We start from the raw sequence: 16,365 nt of genomic DNA on the forward strand, positions 1-16,365 counted from the left end.
AAAAAAAATTAAGTTCAATTTGAGTTATAAAATACAACTCGAATAACTCAAATAGCAACTTGGATAACTATAAATTTTTAGTAATTAGTAGATTGATTTTCAAGTTTAAATCAAGTACCTCGACTCTGTAAGATATATGTATATCACACGTAAAAAATATGAAAAAATATATATGTATTGTATATAATTATAAAAATCATTTAAATTAGAAACAAATAATATCATAATATTATAAATATTTACAATTAAATTTAAACAGAAACTCGAAAACTCGACTCGATTCGAAAAATTTTATTTCAAGTTTAAATTATAAAATATGATTTATCAATTTAATAATTTAAATTTTTTAACTCAATTCGACTCAACTAAACTTGATTGAATGCTCACCCTAATATTCTTTCCGAGTAAATTTGGTCAAACTATCTGCAATCCGATTACCTTTGTAAAAATATATGTTCTTTTAGATATATCTACGTTTTTTTTGTAATAAATTTTTGTTAAACATACGTGAAATGCAAATTATATTTTTTTCTCTCTTCATATTTATGGTAAGAAATTATCGTCTTAGTATTAATTAACTTTAATAATATAAAGATGTGCTAATATAATTAGGAATAAGAATTTGATATATCAACATTATATAATTTGATATATTACTCATGATATTAATGATATAAATAAAAAATTGATGATTTTAAACGGTTCATCCTTTCCGAATTAAATAAAAAATTATAATTAATTATTCAAAATAGGAGAAAAAAAGATTGAAGAAAAAAATATCAATAATAAATATGATATTTTATATCTCCTTTTTTGTTTTACTTATTCATATATATATGTTCATAACACCCGATAATAACACGATTGATATCGACACTATAATAGATGATTATTGATGAATAGATAGATCTAACCATCACATGATAAATTTAATAATTATGTGAAGAAATTATAGTTAAGTGGGGAAAATGATAAATTATTTTCAAACGAATTTAAAGATATCGTAAGAAAAATTTTGACGATTTTGATATCTTCCGCGTAGAGAAGTGAGGACGTCAACATAATTTATAAAAAAAAGTATAAAATTATTATTAATAATAAATTTAATTTAAGAAATTAATGGTTTTTTATGTTTGGGTATCCAATCAAAATCATGTTCCCAATGTGGAAAGAATTATTTTAATTGATCGCCTGACTTGTCAACCTCTACACAATCGGACGGTCTCAAACTTGAGCATAAGAGTTCTACTTTCGCCTCAATCAAACGGCGCCGCTTCACTCAAGCGCTCAGTCAAAATGGGAAAACTCACAGTGCCAGAAGGAGATTGAGATTCCATTTCTGAAAAACCAAATTTCTCCTTAGCACACAGAGGAAATAAATAATTTATTCACTTTATTTTCAGGAAGAGGGCCAACGTTTGGGTCTCTTTGTTTTTCTTTCATTTTAATCCACTTCCGAATTAGCAACGAAGAAAAGCTAACTCAATATGCGATCTTTGATTTGATTTTGGGGGTGTGGTTGAATCTAGACCGTTAGCTTTTCCATTTTCGTTATTCATTATTAGATAGTGAGAATTACAGCCAGAGACAAACCCCAAAAAAAGAAACACAGAGAAATGCACGGAGGCGATGAGGTGGTCGCAGCTCCTCCAGGACCGCCACAACCGTTGGATTGGAAATTTTCTCAGGTATTTGGTGAAAGAACCGCTGGAGAAGAAGTTCAAGAAGGTAAACTATTATTGTTTTTGGATCCAATTTGTAATTTGTTGGTTTTTATTGGAACTAGGGTTTATTTTGGTGTTTTGGATCTATTTGGGATGATGGGTTATTGATTAATTATTGTTTCGGTTAATGGATTGGAAAAAAAAGTTGAAACTTTTTGTTTGCTCTAGGTTGTAGCTTCGCTTTGGTACCATGTAATGCTTTGAATCATTTCTGGGTACTTTGTTATAAAGAAGGTATTGAGAAAGTGAACTTGATGAAGTTAGGGATGATGCATGCACAAAGGGTTGTGCCATTTGTTGTGTTAATGGCAGTCGTGGAATTTGAGTGATTTCTGTACCTATTTTCAGGGTTAGTGCATGGCAATCCATTTGCAGTATTGAGATTTGAATTGAAATGAGAATCTGGGAATTGTCACTCTGTTAGGATGGAGATAGACTATGTTTCACGAGTTTATGTCACTTTAAGTCTTAACTCATGGATGGATGACAACATTGGTGTGGCTTAGGTTTACTATTTGTATGATAGAGAGGTTAAAGATAGGTCCAATTTACAGATTCCTAGGTTTACTTGGTGGTTTATTTTAATATAAATTGTTTATATTATGGTAAACTTCCTAGTAAATGGGACACACAGAAAGCTATTAAAATTATGAATTGAATAATTTGATATTGTATGATGCTTGTAAGAAAGACAATTCAGTGATTGGTAGATATTTGATCTTCTAGATTCTAGTTTAAATTCATACCATCTAGTTCAGTAACACAATACTGAAACTTGGATTAAAATTTGAGTTCAATCTCTGTAAGTATAACGTGGCAAATGTTGAAGTATGTTACTGAAACAGATGTAGGCTTTCAGAAATATGAAGTGTGCACGGCAATAGTTAAAGTTGGATTCAGTGAGATATTAATAGTTTTCAGAAGCACTTCTGTTGATTCTGGTTGAATGGACAATTATCCATTTGTCTATCTGTCTATCTGAAACTTGGATTAACAATTTGAGTTCAATCTCTGTAAGTATAACGTGGGCAAATGTTGAAGTATGCTACTGAAACAGATGACAGAAACCTTAGGCTTTCAGAAATATTGAAGTGTGCATGGAAATAGTTAATGGTGGATTCAGTGAGATATTGATAGCTTTCAGAAACTTTTCTGTTGATTCTGGTTGAATGGACAATTATGTATCATCTATTGATTGATCAATCGACAATAACTAAAGTGTAGCTAAATATTGCAGAATTCTATTTTGAGTTTTTGAAAAATAATGAATCATAGTCTCTGGCTAGGATTTTTTTTGAAAGGAATTATCTTGTACTTTCATATAATCTTAGTGCTTCTTACTAGTTATGTCATATGTGTAGTTCAATTTTCATTCTTAAATTATGCTTGTTATTGCCACAATATGCATTTTTCTTAAGCTTGGCAGAATAATAGTGTGATGCAATGGCAAAGAGACTATGCATTACAATGTTGTGGATTCTTCATGTTAGGCATGACAGAAATTTTATATTTATCACATATTAATCCCCCTTTTCCCTCTATGAGAGAAAGATGTATAGAAAATAAAAATTATGTCAAGAGAGTAGAGACTGAGAGTTGTGATTCATTAATAGAAAGAAAGATCGTTTATATTTAGCATTGCTCTTACCGGAAATATATTATTATTAAGAAAGTATTTTTTTCCTGCAGTTGATATTATTTCTGCCATTGAATTTGATAAAAACGGGATCATCTTGCCACTGGAGACCGTGGGGGCCGTGTTGTTCTCTTCGAGAGGACAGACACAAAGGATGTGGGTTCTGGTACCTTTTGATGTTAATATATTAACTTAATGTTTTTCCTGGGTTGCAACTTTAACTTATTTTACTACAATTGTAGCATGGTGTATCAAGAAGGGATCTGGAGACAATGGATTATCCTATTAGTCGGCACCCTGAATTTCGTTACATGACGGAGTTCCAAAGCCATGAGCCTGAGGTGCTCTCTTATTACTTTATGATACAATGATGCATGCACACACATAACTTTTGCTCCATCTTCGTCTGAATAGTTTCCCCTTCTCTCTTCAATTTAACTCTCATTTTCCGTTTGATAATGCAGTTTGACTATCTCAAGAGCTTGGAAATAGAGGAAAAAATCAATAAAATGAGGTGGTGTCAAAGAGCCAATAGTGCCCTTTTTCTCCTTTCCACTAATGATAAAACCATCAAGTTTTGGAAGGTAGGAAGGAAATCTATGCTGTAACTACCATCTTAACTCTGTCTTGTTTTAGGTTGACTGTAGATTGTCCATATTAACACTCTGTCTGCAATAAATAGCGGCTAGTACTTTAGGATGCTCATTCCTTTATAATTGAATAAATTCCGCTAAACGACTGCAAAGTTAGTGGTGCATGGATAGACTGATTCCTAGGAAATGCTTAGAAAAGTAAACTTGATGATATTTCTCATTTTATCCTAGCTAATCTTCTGAGCATGGGTGTTAAGCATACTGATGATTGATATTATGATCTTTGGATACCTCTGCCCTTGCCTTCTAACTCACTTGATTATCTGCCGTCTGTATGAGGCTTCATCAGGTACAAGAAAAGAAAGTCAAGAAAATTTCTGACATGAATTTGGATCCATCAAAAGCTGTAGGAAATGGCAGCGTTGCTAGTTCAAATAGCCCTAAACCTTGTCTTGCAAATGGAAGCTCCTTCGATGGATCTTACAACAATTTGAGCAATGACTTTTTCCCACCAGAAGGCCTTCCATCGTTGCGTTTACCTGTGGTAGTTGTACTTAAACAGTCTTTGTTTTATTCGCTGTGATAAAGTTTTAGGCTAATATTTGTATACAATTTGAACCATATGAGTTTTAATCAATCTCAAGGTTTGGGGGGGGGGGGAGCGGGGGTTGAAATTTATTTATTTTCAAATTGTGATACAAGTGCAAAGTAGGGTGATGAACTCTTTTGTAGGACCCATTATTTCCAAGAGCAGCACTTCAACTAGGTATAGGACATACTGTCTGTTGCTAAACTGAATTAGGGGCAAAGCCCATGATTCTTTGCCCCGTCTTTTGGTGATGAAGACAGATGATATTCGGTATTCAGCTTTTTACTTAATTTTTTGCATTTCCTATAAATATGGACTTCAAGGTTTTTATGTAATATGCTGTTAGATTTTAGATTCTGTTATTATTTTTAATATCGAGGAATCTACCACTTTCTGCGCTGAATATTTTTTGTATGATGGAGCCTTCCTTTGAAGATCACCTTGTTGTGCTTTCTTTTCTTTTTTTTCATTTTTTTTGGCTAGGGGATTAGGATTTTGTTGTCAAATAGTCAGGAACATCATTTTTTTGTCTAAAATTCTTGGCTGCTCAACCTTTAATCTTCACTGTATCTAGGTAACAAGTCAGGAGACCAACCTAGTGGCTAGATGTCGAAGGGTATATGTCATGCTCATGATTATCACATTAATTCTATTTCAAATAACAGGTAGCTATTTACTTTTGCTTTATTTCAATTTTATGGTGTTCTGGCTTCCTATATTTGGATTATTTGGAAATCAGTTGAAGAGGAAGTATGATTTCTTTTCCTAGATAATATGTAGTAGGATCAAGAATCTTACCTTTTTCTTCTCTGATGGATGAAAAGTATTCATCAGCCCACACTTCAATGCACTTATAAAGAGTTTTAGTCTGATAATTGCTTAACCTCTGTCGTGTTTTTGTTTATATATTCTTTTTACTACTTTGCAGTATCATTCTGAGGTATCTCCTGAGAATGTGACTCTATTTCTTTAAGGTTTAATTGGATTAGAGATTAAAACTGGCACTGATTGTGCTTCTATTTCTTTTTCATTTTCCACCCTAATTTTATGTTTTGTTGAAGGCATATGAATATCTATTAATAATGATAAAGGATGATTGATTTTTCAAGTAAAGAGATAATGAATCTCGATTCCCTCCTGATAACATTATGTTCTGAACTAATGTTATCGTGTCCAAGCAAGAAGCTGTCATTCTGAAATGGTCTTTGGGGACACTGTTCATGCTTTAGAAATGAAAGACTGGTTTGTGACATTGAGAAAACTGGAGAACTTCTAACCATAGAATGTAAATGATATGGATGGAGTTTTCCTCAGAAGTTATTCCTCTCTGTTTTACCCTTGGAGACATCACTTTTTCATGAGAACTTGGTTAATAGGCTCTATCTATTGAACATGTTTTGTCCCATGCAACCCTTGAGGTATTAAATTATTTAGTTGAAATATTTGAATCTTGAAGTATAATCTTTTATCATAGAATTATCTAGTACTTGTCTTGAAGTTGAATTGTCTGTACACGATGTTTCTGAATTGCTGTTATTCCTATTCATGTAATGTCTTTGGAAATCCTTATGGCAATATTTAAGCTTTAGGATTGTATGCACTTTGTATTTTATCGGGAAATAGTAAGCTGTTGTATGACAAGCTTGTTTGTTATGTTTCAAAACACATCCAGTTTCAGTGTTTTGCTTTCATATTAGTTTGATTTTCAAGAGATACTGATAGTCTGTTACTCTCTCTGCCTCTCTTATATTTCCTAGTGACGGGGAAACTTTTATATCAGCTGATGATCTGCGTATAAATCTTTGGAACTTGGAAATTAGCAGTCAAAGTTTCAATATCGTTGATGTAAAGCCTGCAAACATGGAGGATCTAACTGGTAAGTAGTCTCCTACATGTTGGTACTTTTGGTTGCTCCTTTCATTTCTGAAAGTGTATGCAACTTCAGTGCTGTTTAATAAATTTCCGAAAGCAAGATTTGAACTATTTTCATATCTATCTTTGCAGAGGTTATAACATCAGCTGAGTTTCACCCTACCCACTGTAACATGCTAGCTTATAGTAGTTCAAAGGGTTCAATTCGTCTCATTGATTTGCGCCAATCAGCTTTGTGTGATTCTCACGCCAAACTGTAAGTGTTATACCATTGATCGCTTCTTTTGATAAATCCTGATATGTGAGGATATTATATTTACCATGTCCTTTCAGTATTCTTTCTAAAATATAATTAATATTCTATGACAACAGGTTTGAAGAACCGGAGGCACCTGGATCTAGATCATTTTTTACGGAGATAATTGCCTCAATCTCAGATATTAAATTTTCAAAGGACGGAAGATATATTCTTAGCCGTGATTACATGACTCTTAAGGTGTTGCTTTGTCTTCTGTTTCGGTATTGACATATAATTACTTTGCATTGCATGAGCTTCACATTATGGATGCAATTCTTCCTAAGCATACCACAATGACTTTATGTGACCCTGACTTAATTATCTATCACCTTATTAAGACAATTAAAGGATTTGACTGCATTGATGCAATGTCTTATGCAGAAAGCATGAAACTGCCATGGTCTTTTTCTGCAAATATCTGTCTGATAAAACCTTCTAAGTTTTATATTTAACAAAGTGATTAAAATGGAAACAACGATCGGCTTGTTGGCATTTCGGCTTGGACTCAGATAGTCAAACAATTTAATTTATTCTTTAGAGAGCTTATCATGAATGCATGAAACAGTTGGGGTTAGGATTAAATGTTATAGCTTCTCTTCATTGAGCATAAATATATCCAATCATTTTAAAGTTGCTGTTGAGCATTCCTCCCCATTCACTGTTGAATCAATCACGTGTCGTTTCTTTCATGTTTTTAATCTCTGAACATACTTAAATTTGAATCCCTCATAATATGGTTAGTACAGATCAGTATCTACATTTTGTTAAATTTTTTACCAGTATGCCCACTTTTAAGCTGTAAGACTTCCGAAGTTGGTTTTAAACTTATTGTGTCCTCGGAATCATATGCACTTGATATGTCCTTAATGGGAATTTTAGGACTTGTCATTTGACTTGATTACATGTCACTTGGTTGTCAGTTGTGGGACATCAATATGGATTCAGGTCCAGTTGCAACATTCCAGGTTCATGAATATTTACGACCTAAGGTACATTTCTATGCTCTGAAACAGATGATGAAATTAACCATATCTGTGTTATGCTTTGACAGACCTTTTTATTGCATTCTTAATTGTTTCAGCTGTGTGATTTGTATGAAATGATTCAATCTTTGACAAATTTGAATGTTGCCTAAGTGGTGATGGATTGCGAGTGGCAACAGGTTCCTATAGGTTTGTTTTCATCCAAAACTGTCTCCTAACCTTTTGTTGTTGTTTTGTTCTTCCATGTAACATTATATATATTTCCCTGTACTCTCAGCAATCTATTCCGTGTATTGGTTGTGCCCTGGAAGCACCGAGTCGACAACTTTGGAAGCCAGCAAAAATCCAATGAGGTAAAATTTCACTCCAGGGCAACCTTTCAAAAATAAGTACAATTAAATAAAAGTACATCTAAGTAGTTATATACATCCATTTGTCTTTCCAGGAGACAAGTTCTGGCTCCCACAAGGCCTTCCAGACCCCTAAGCAGTATAACACGTGTTGTCAGAAGAGGTTATGATTTGTTGTACTTTTTTCCTTTTGATTATTTTCTTCCTTGGACACCTTCTGGTGCAGGGTACAGCTTAATGAACTTTTTTTATTTTATTTCTTGATTTGTGCTCTGAAGCTATTATGGTGGTGAATTTGTCACATCAGGATCAGAGACTCCTGGAGTTGATGCGAATGGAAATTCTTTTGATTTCACGACAAAGCTGCTGCACCTAGCATGGCACCCAACTGAAAACTTGATTGCCTGTGCTGCTGCTAACAGCTTATACATGTACTATGCATAAAGATCATCCAAGAAATGTACTTGCTTGGTTTAACTTTTTTTTTCCAGTTGTCTGATGGTGAAAGCTCCTTTCCCGTTCCTTCCAAGCAGCGAATTAAAGCCTAAAATGATCCCGCACTCCAGTGTCACCCAGAATCCGTAACATATGGTAGTCTCAAGATCAAGAAATGGCTGTCACATATCCATGAGGATGCAAACCTATAACTGTTCACAGGTGTGCACAGCTTAATTCTCGTTATCTTGTGTCTTGTCCTCCTTCTCTCGATCCCTGAAAATTCCTTCAGCCTGTTCGTTTCATTTTCCTCTCCTCTTTTTTTACTTCGTCTACCCCCCCCCCCGAGATCCTTTAAAATAGATGTAGTGATGCTTTAGATATGTGTTGGGTTGAAGTTAGCAGCAAATGCGATTGTAGCTCTCCTACAAAAAACTAAAGGATGTTCTATATTTGCCACTTAGGTTTAAGGTAAATGTTGGTGGGAAGGAGCTGTCAAAACCATCACTGCAATTTTTTTATTGATTCTTTTGTCATGTTTGGAACTTCATCTTTAGTTTTAGATAATTGTATCTTTTCTTCTCAATCCAAGGAGGTAATACCTATTGATGGATGTATGTTTTTGTTCCTGTATGGGGTTTATTGATACTAATGTGTATATGATATGCGTATGAATACGATTACAGCAACAATGATAATATCGAGACTACAGATACATTGCCTTGAATACCGTAAACCACACTTGAAAGATATGGTGAAATGGGTTTCATCTGCAATCAACCACAGAGTTGAAGAAAGTCTCAATTTTGTATTCCTTGAAATTCAAGTATAATATATGAACCTATTCTAAATATCATCAAAATTGAGGATTGAGTTCTATTTCCATTATGGGTAAAATTCATCAAAATCGAATGTGCAAGTACCCCCAAGCATTACATGTAGGTCAAATCTTGTTGTGAGTCCTTGTATTATGTCTATACACACTAACTTGTTTAATTTTAGAATTTATATTTTATAGAATTTGAAATTTTAATCCTAACTAATACAATACAAATATAAAATAATTAAATTATAAAACTTAAAGTGATTAAATTAGTGTCTGCAATATCTCAATATAAATCAGTTAGTAAAAAAAGTATTCACAACTTATGTATGCTAGAGCCTAGGGTATTATTAGTAGAATTGAATTTGACATGTTTAATTGTTTGTTTAGGATTCAAAATAAAAAGTTTAAAAATTACATGTATTAAAAATAAATAAATTAGAGTATAATGACTGAATTCATAACATTCTCATAGTACACGGACTAATAAAATAATTTGATCTTACATATTTTATTTGCAAAATGACGTGATTACCATTTGAATACTTCAAAAACTAGTCCAAAGTAGAGAACTAAACTTCCCCTATTTGATGGCAAACAACTAAGCTTCCCCTATTTTCATGGCTTCATATCAGTGGACTCGGCCCTTCCAATATCAACAGTTGAGGCCTCACATTTTGGCCGAAAAACTAAAACAAGACAAAAGGAAATCATTTAATCGAAAAGGGTAATATTGGTTACATTGTTACTTATTCCAAATTCTCCAGAAATGGCTACTTGTTTATCAATGCTTACATTTTGTTCGTCATTTGGAAGAAAAAAAAAACTTAGAAGTATTGTTCTATGAAGAATTTGAAACATTTTCATCATTATCTATTTAGGTTTCGTTTCGATTAATTGTTGTCTGTTATATTAAACTTTGGAGTATTTAGAGTTGCAGATTTGCTGACATCCCAAAGGCATGATGTTTTTTGCTGATTCAAGGTAATTTCCATGGCATCAAGGCTTCAACAGTTTCAGACAAAGGCTGCTCAGATTTCAGAGTTGGTGACCAAGAATGGAAGTTGTTATTACAAGGAGCTGATGGAAAAAAACAAGAGCTACATCAAGGAACCTTCCAACATAGAAACATGCCAATTGTTGGCAAAACAATTGTTTTATACTCGACTTGCCAGGTACTTTCAATGAATCGAACACAAATCTCTTTTGTGTTTAATCCTTCCCTGCTATTGCCTGTTTGCATCTGAAAACGCAGTATTCCGAGAAGGCACGAGGCATTCTGGAAAGAGCTTCATTGTCTGAAAGAGTTTCTAAAAACAAGGGAAGCATGGAACATCGAGAATGCAAGCATGGCTGCTTTGATTGGAGTTGAGTGCTACACATGGTTCTTTGGGGAGAAATCATTGGAAGAGGCTTCGCCATTACAGGCTACCATGTCTGACCCTTTTCCACTCCTCATCTTCTTTTTTCAACATGCAAGCACAATAAATTTGTAAATTTTGTGAGTAAACTATTTTACTGCCTCTAGATTATATGATCATGTATTAATTATCACCATAAGCCTTCATCATGAGTAGTGCTCAACTCATGCTCGTTAAAAAATTTGTTGCTAGACTCAATTCATTGCTCGTTAAGTTCAATAAAATTTTTCCTGACTGTGTTCATTAAAAAATCAAATTGCTAGTTAAACTCACCATTTTTATCTTATTTTTAACTATGTATATCTAGTGAATTAATAATTTAATATTTATTGTATATTAAAAAATTAATAAATTAGTGATAATTATTAATCAATAATTTATTAATAAATTAATAAAAATTAATAAATTAGGAAAAATAATTATTAATTAGACTTTTTTTAATAGAATAATTTTAAAGGTAACTATTAAAAATTATAAAAAAATTAATGAATTGCTCACGAACTTATTTAGCCAAATTGGATCTTGTTCAACGCAACTCATTAATGTATTGAGTAGAGTCAACCCAATTCAAACGTTAACCGAGTTCGGATCGAATCCATCTCAAACAATTCAAGAGCTAGTCAAACTCATTCATGACTAGCTTTGTATGCCTCATGCCATACCAAATATGCTACCTTAATAATGGCTACTCTGATTTAATAGGGTTTATTATTTCTAAAACTAATAATAATATTAATAGTAATAACACAGTTATAATAGTAATAGTAATACCGAGACTAATAATAATAAGAGAAATAATCTCAGTGATCGAAAATGCCTTGTAATATACGATTTTGACCAACTTTTTTTGGATTTGCCAAAATGACCAACAAAATCGCAATGCGATCTTCAGTATCGCAAATCAGTTTCCAGATTCGCAACGCGAACTTCGACTATCGCATTGCGATTTTCCAAATTCGCGTTGCGATTTACATATTCGCATTGCGATAATCGAAGTTCGCTTTGCGATTTACATATTCGCATTGCGATAGTCGAAGTTCGCGTTACCCAAAATCGCAACGACACGACCCGAGACGAGACGGCGGCGGCGGCGGCGCACGAGAGTCCCCCTTGTTCTCTATCACTCAACAAGGAAGTGGGAAAGCCAAGCCTTAATACCATTCCCAATAGTGTTTCCAATACTATGTGTGTGATTGAGCTTTACCAACACTTGTTCCCAAATACTACGTGGGATTGAGCCTTAAATAGTGATATTATTTGTGAATTATAGTTAATGACTTTAGTATTTGTATGAAAAGTATTTGTGGTTCATTTAGTTTTCATGCAATTCTAATTTATTTTCAATTGATTGTAATTGCACGATAACAATTTTTTCTATTCTCGCGAGTGATGCAATTTTTTTGAATTTTTTACTTAAAATTGCGATAATCAGAACATGACTTTTAGTTTTCATGTTTTTTTTGTGCCCATAATTACAATTATAAGAGATTTTAATTACATTAGATATCAAATTATGTGATTGTAGATTGACTTTTAATTATGACATATTTAATCGTATAATACTAATGCAATTGGTTGCTGATTCAGTTATTTTAATGTGATGATTGTTAATTGTTTCTTGAATAATCACATAGTATTAGAAACAAGTATTGGTAATGCTCAATCCCACATAGTATTGGAAACACTATTGGGAATGGTATTTAAGACTTGACTTTCCCATTTCCTTGTTGAGTGATAGAGAACAAGGGGGACTCTCGCGCCGTCGTCTCGTGGTCGTGGTAATACGTGTCTTCGACACGTCCGCGCGAATACTACTTTTTAGAGAAAATTTTAAGAAACAAATGCAATACCACCCAGTCGTTGCGATTTTGGGCAACGCGAACTTCGACTATCGCAATGCGAATATGTAAATCGCAACACGAACTTCAAACTATCGCAACGAATTTGGAAAATCGCAACGAACTCCGACTATCGCAATGCGAACTTGGACTATCGCAATGCGAATATGTAAATCGCAACAGAATTTGGAAAATCGCAATGCGATAGTCGAAGTTCGCGTTGCGATAGTCGAAATTCGCGTTGCGAATCTAGAAACTGATACTTCCCCTTATAAGAACCCATATTTTATCTTATGGAAAACAATATCAATATCAATTCATATGGTATCGATACTCATGTTACATTACAAAAAAATACTCCAAACTCATACTAAACATTATTTTAAGTCATGTGATGATTATTACAGTTTATGAAATATTAAAGGTCATTTTACACAAATCTAATGTCTAGATTTTCTACGTTGATCCATAAGCTCTAGAGCCACACAACATGCTTCCAAACATAATACAAGCAAGCAAACTTAATGTACATGATCTAGAGTAGTATGAGAATTAGAGTGTGTTACGTCAACACCCAAGCCACTTAACCCCTCTAATTCACCCTAGAACTAATCTTCTTTGTCTTTCCTCTTAGAGAGCTCCCACAACTCTCCCACTAATTCAAATGAAATATTGGAGGAAGCTTTGGAGCTTAAACCCTCGTAAAATCCTAAAAGAGCTTAAGAGCACCATTAAAAAAGATGGAGAGCATATTTTGAAGTCATGATCCATAGATTATGATTCTTACCTTAGATTTGGATTGATACTTAGAAGAGGAGAACTGTAAAGCCTTTTTCTCAATGTTTGTTTAGGTGAGGAAGAAGAAGAAGAAGAAAAATAGATAAAACTATGGTAAGATCAAAAATTAAAAAAAATCAGGTAAATCCAGCTGAAAATCCCTTAAAATTAATCATAGTTTTGCTTATAGGTAAATTTATAATCTAGTTCCTTTTCTTTAAGATAAAAAATCCTTTCTTATCCCTGAATTAAGTCAATTTCTCACTTGATTGAATTCAAATTTGACCCATGAGACCTTCATACTATAATTATTTCATTTGATTAAACTTCGGATTAACGCTTTAATGTTGACTAAAAATTTTGAGTCATTATAGTTGCTAGTGCTTGCTCGGCACATGCCATCTTTTCTGTCCATATGTTCAGACTGTTAAATTGAAGAGATTTGCGTCAAGTTCGAACTAGGGCAAGTCGAGGGGCATGCTTTGTAAAAGTAATGCCCTAAACGACATTGTCTATCATTTCTAACACTCGTAAGGGTGATCCGAATGAGCAGAGTGTGTTGCATTGCCTATGTTGTCCTCCCTTTCTTCTTCTCCTCATCACGTGCTCCCGTGTGATGGGAGCTCGTCGGTTTTATTGCTGCAGCTGCATTAGGCAACTCGAGAGGTTTACGTTCGTGCATACAAGTTTTGCAACTCAATTTACAGCCATTGGCCAGAAACAACCAAATATGCCGAGGGAGATTTTTAGGACGTAAATGGGAGGTGATGTTGATTATTTTGCTATTGGAATTGCATCTCGACTGATTCATTTCTATCAGGAGCTGATCCATGTTCACCACACCAATTGTTGATGATAACATTTGGATTATGGCGACTATAAGCAGTTCACCTCTTTTGATTTCAACGGAGAACTGTAACCGATGGTTTCATGGTGATATTAGAGACGATCAACATTGTTTTGGTCTTTAAAAATGTTGAATAGAAGAATGAGGTGGAAGATGATATATCCCCTCCCCCAATCTTCCTCAATCTTGACTGAGGGATTGTATAGTAACTCTTGTTGTTTGTTTTAGGCTTAGGATAATGATGACTACTTGTAGACTAACAAGTCGAATGGATGTAATCATCTAACAATAGATTTGGCTAGGCAGACCACGTGCACTTGTCTTGTCAAGGGTTGACTGATCATAAAGCATGGGACTTCAAAGTTTGTGATTGATAGAAGATATCCTCCAGAGGTTTCTCTTATTCTGGAATTATTTGTGTAAGAGATCCGGAAGAGGTATAACATATTTCAATTTATAATGAAAATATTTGATTAAATAAGCAAAATGGTATGATTAGATACATTTTACTACGCTGTAATTTTTTATTATCAAATACTATGTTATATGAAGGATAGTAATATTGTGGATCTTTAATACAACTTTTCAGTCCCACAATAGTTGTAAGTTGGGAGAGCGGAATCCACGTATACGAATTCCCATTTGAGATTGCCACATACTCATAGTATCTGTAAGGTTTGTTCTTATTACATTTTAATAATAAAGATTGGGATTTGACAAGCATTTTGTTGGTCCAAACAAAGCACCCTGAATGTTAATACTTAAAACAAATATTGTCCGTCTGTGACAAGCAAATAATTTATTTTTGAAATGTGATCCATTTATATAAAATTCCCAAAAATTGTCTGTGAAATCAGTTGAGATTCACGAGAGAATAGGTTCAGAGATTGAGACTTAACCATATGTTTTTGATTTCATCTTCTCAGAACACTCTCCCGAGGAATAATGGACATTGCAGCATAAGCTTCAAACAAAACAAACAATCTACATTCTAAACACACAAGAATTCTACTTGTTCTCCCAAATCCAAAGGTTTCATTTTTCATTGCCTTCCTTTTATTTCTTTTTAAATATCCAAATTGCAGACTTTGCTTGATCTCCGTTTCTGTATATGATGCGTTTGCAGATGTTTTCGTCTTAAAAAGGGTGTTCTTGGCTTGGTTTATAGAGGAAAAACAGAGCCAGAAGATGCAATCGAGATTGTTGGGAATGGAGGAAGGTAAAGATCAGGCTTCAGTAATAAGAACAAACATCCGAGGACATTGCCTTTGAGACTCCTACTATTTGTTTGCTGTTTGCGGTAATGGTGATTGGGTTGTCGATCATCTGTATGTATTCCGTTCGATTCTTTGTTTTCCAGCAAACAGGCACCGTAGCACCATCGAGTTTACACCCATGGTTCGACGAGACCGATACCATAGAACGATGGATTAGGCCTCCATCAAACCTGTGGCATTCACTCAGTGACATGACTACTTTGGAGAGCTTCATTTGTTCCTCAAATTGAGGAATATCCTTTTATGAGAGTCCCCAAGATTGCCTTCATGTTCTTGACTAAGGGACCATTGCCATTGGCTCCTCTTTGGGACAAGTTTTTCAAGGGGAATGAAAGGCATTACTCTATATATGTCCATGCATTGCCATCTTACGTTGCTGGCTATCCATCATCTTCTGCTTTCCGTGGGAGACAAATCCCAAGGAGGTACTAGCAAATCAAGTTATATTAACTTCTTTTTCTTTGATGGGTATTTGGCTGATATGGCAAGTTGTCTGAATATGCAGATTGTGGAGTGGGGAAAGATGAGTATGTGTGGGCCGAGAGACGATCCTTGCGAACGCGTTGCTCGATATTTTCCAACGAATGGTCATTCTCTTGTCAGAGTCTTGCATCCTCTATATAATTTCAGCGTAAACCTATCACTACATATCGAGTTCGAAACACAGCTTCATGGAATCGTATGATGATCCCGGAGCTTACGGGAGAGGCCGCTACGATTCCCACATGGAACCGAGGTCAAACTGAGCCAATGGCGCAAAGGATCTCAATGGTTGAAGTTGACAGGAGGCTTGCATTAACATAATTGAGGACACCAAATACTATCCAAAGTTCAAGGAGTTTTGCCAGCCAGCTTGTTATGTGGAGCACTACTTCACCACAATGCTAACCATCCAGTGCCTC

The 16,365-nt window shown here is 34.3% G+C and overlaps 2 pseudogenes; both read left to right on the forward strand.

The window, feature by feature from the left end:
• The first annotated feature begins 1,473 nt into the window (after window positions 1-1,473).
• Window positions 1,474-8,787, forward strand: LOC120217790 (annotated as a pseudogene).
• Window positions 8,788-10,250: 1,463 nt separating this feature from the next.
• Window positions 10,251-10,744, forward strand: LOC120217791 (annotated as a pseudogene).
• The last annotated feature ends 5,621 nt before the right edge of the window (window positions 10,745-16,365 follow it).

This window comes from Hibiscus syriacus, unplaced genomic scaffold, assembly GCF_006381635.1.
Source record: "Hibiscus syriacus cultivar Baekdansim isolate YM2019G1 unplaced genomic scaffold, ASM638163v2 tig00110187_pilon, whole genome shotgun sequence".
Taxonomy (NCBI): Eukaryota; Viridiplantae; Streptophyta; class Magnoliopsida; order Malvales; family Malvaceae; genus Hibiscus; species Hibiscus syriacus.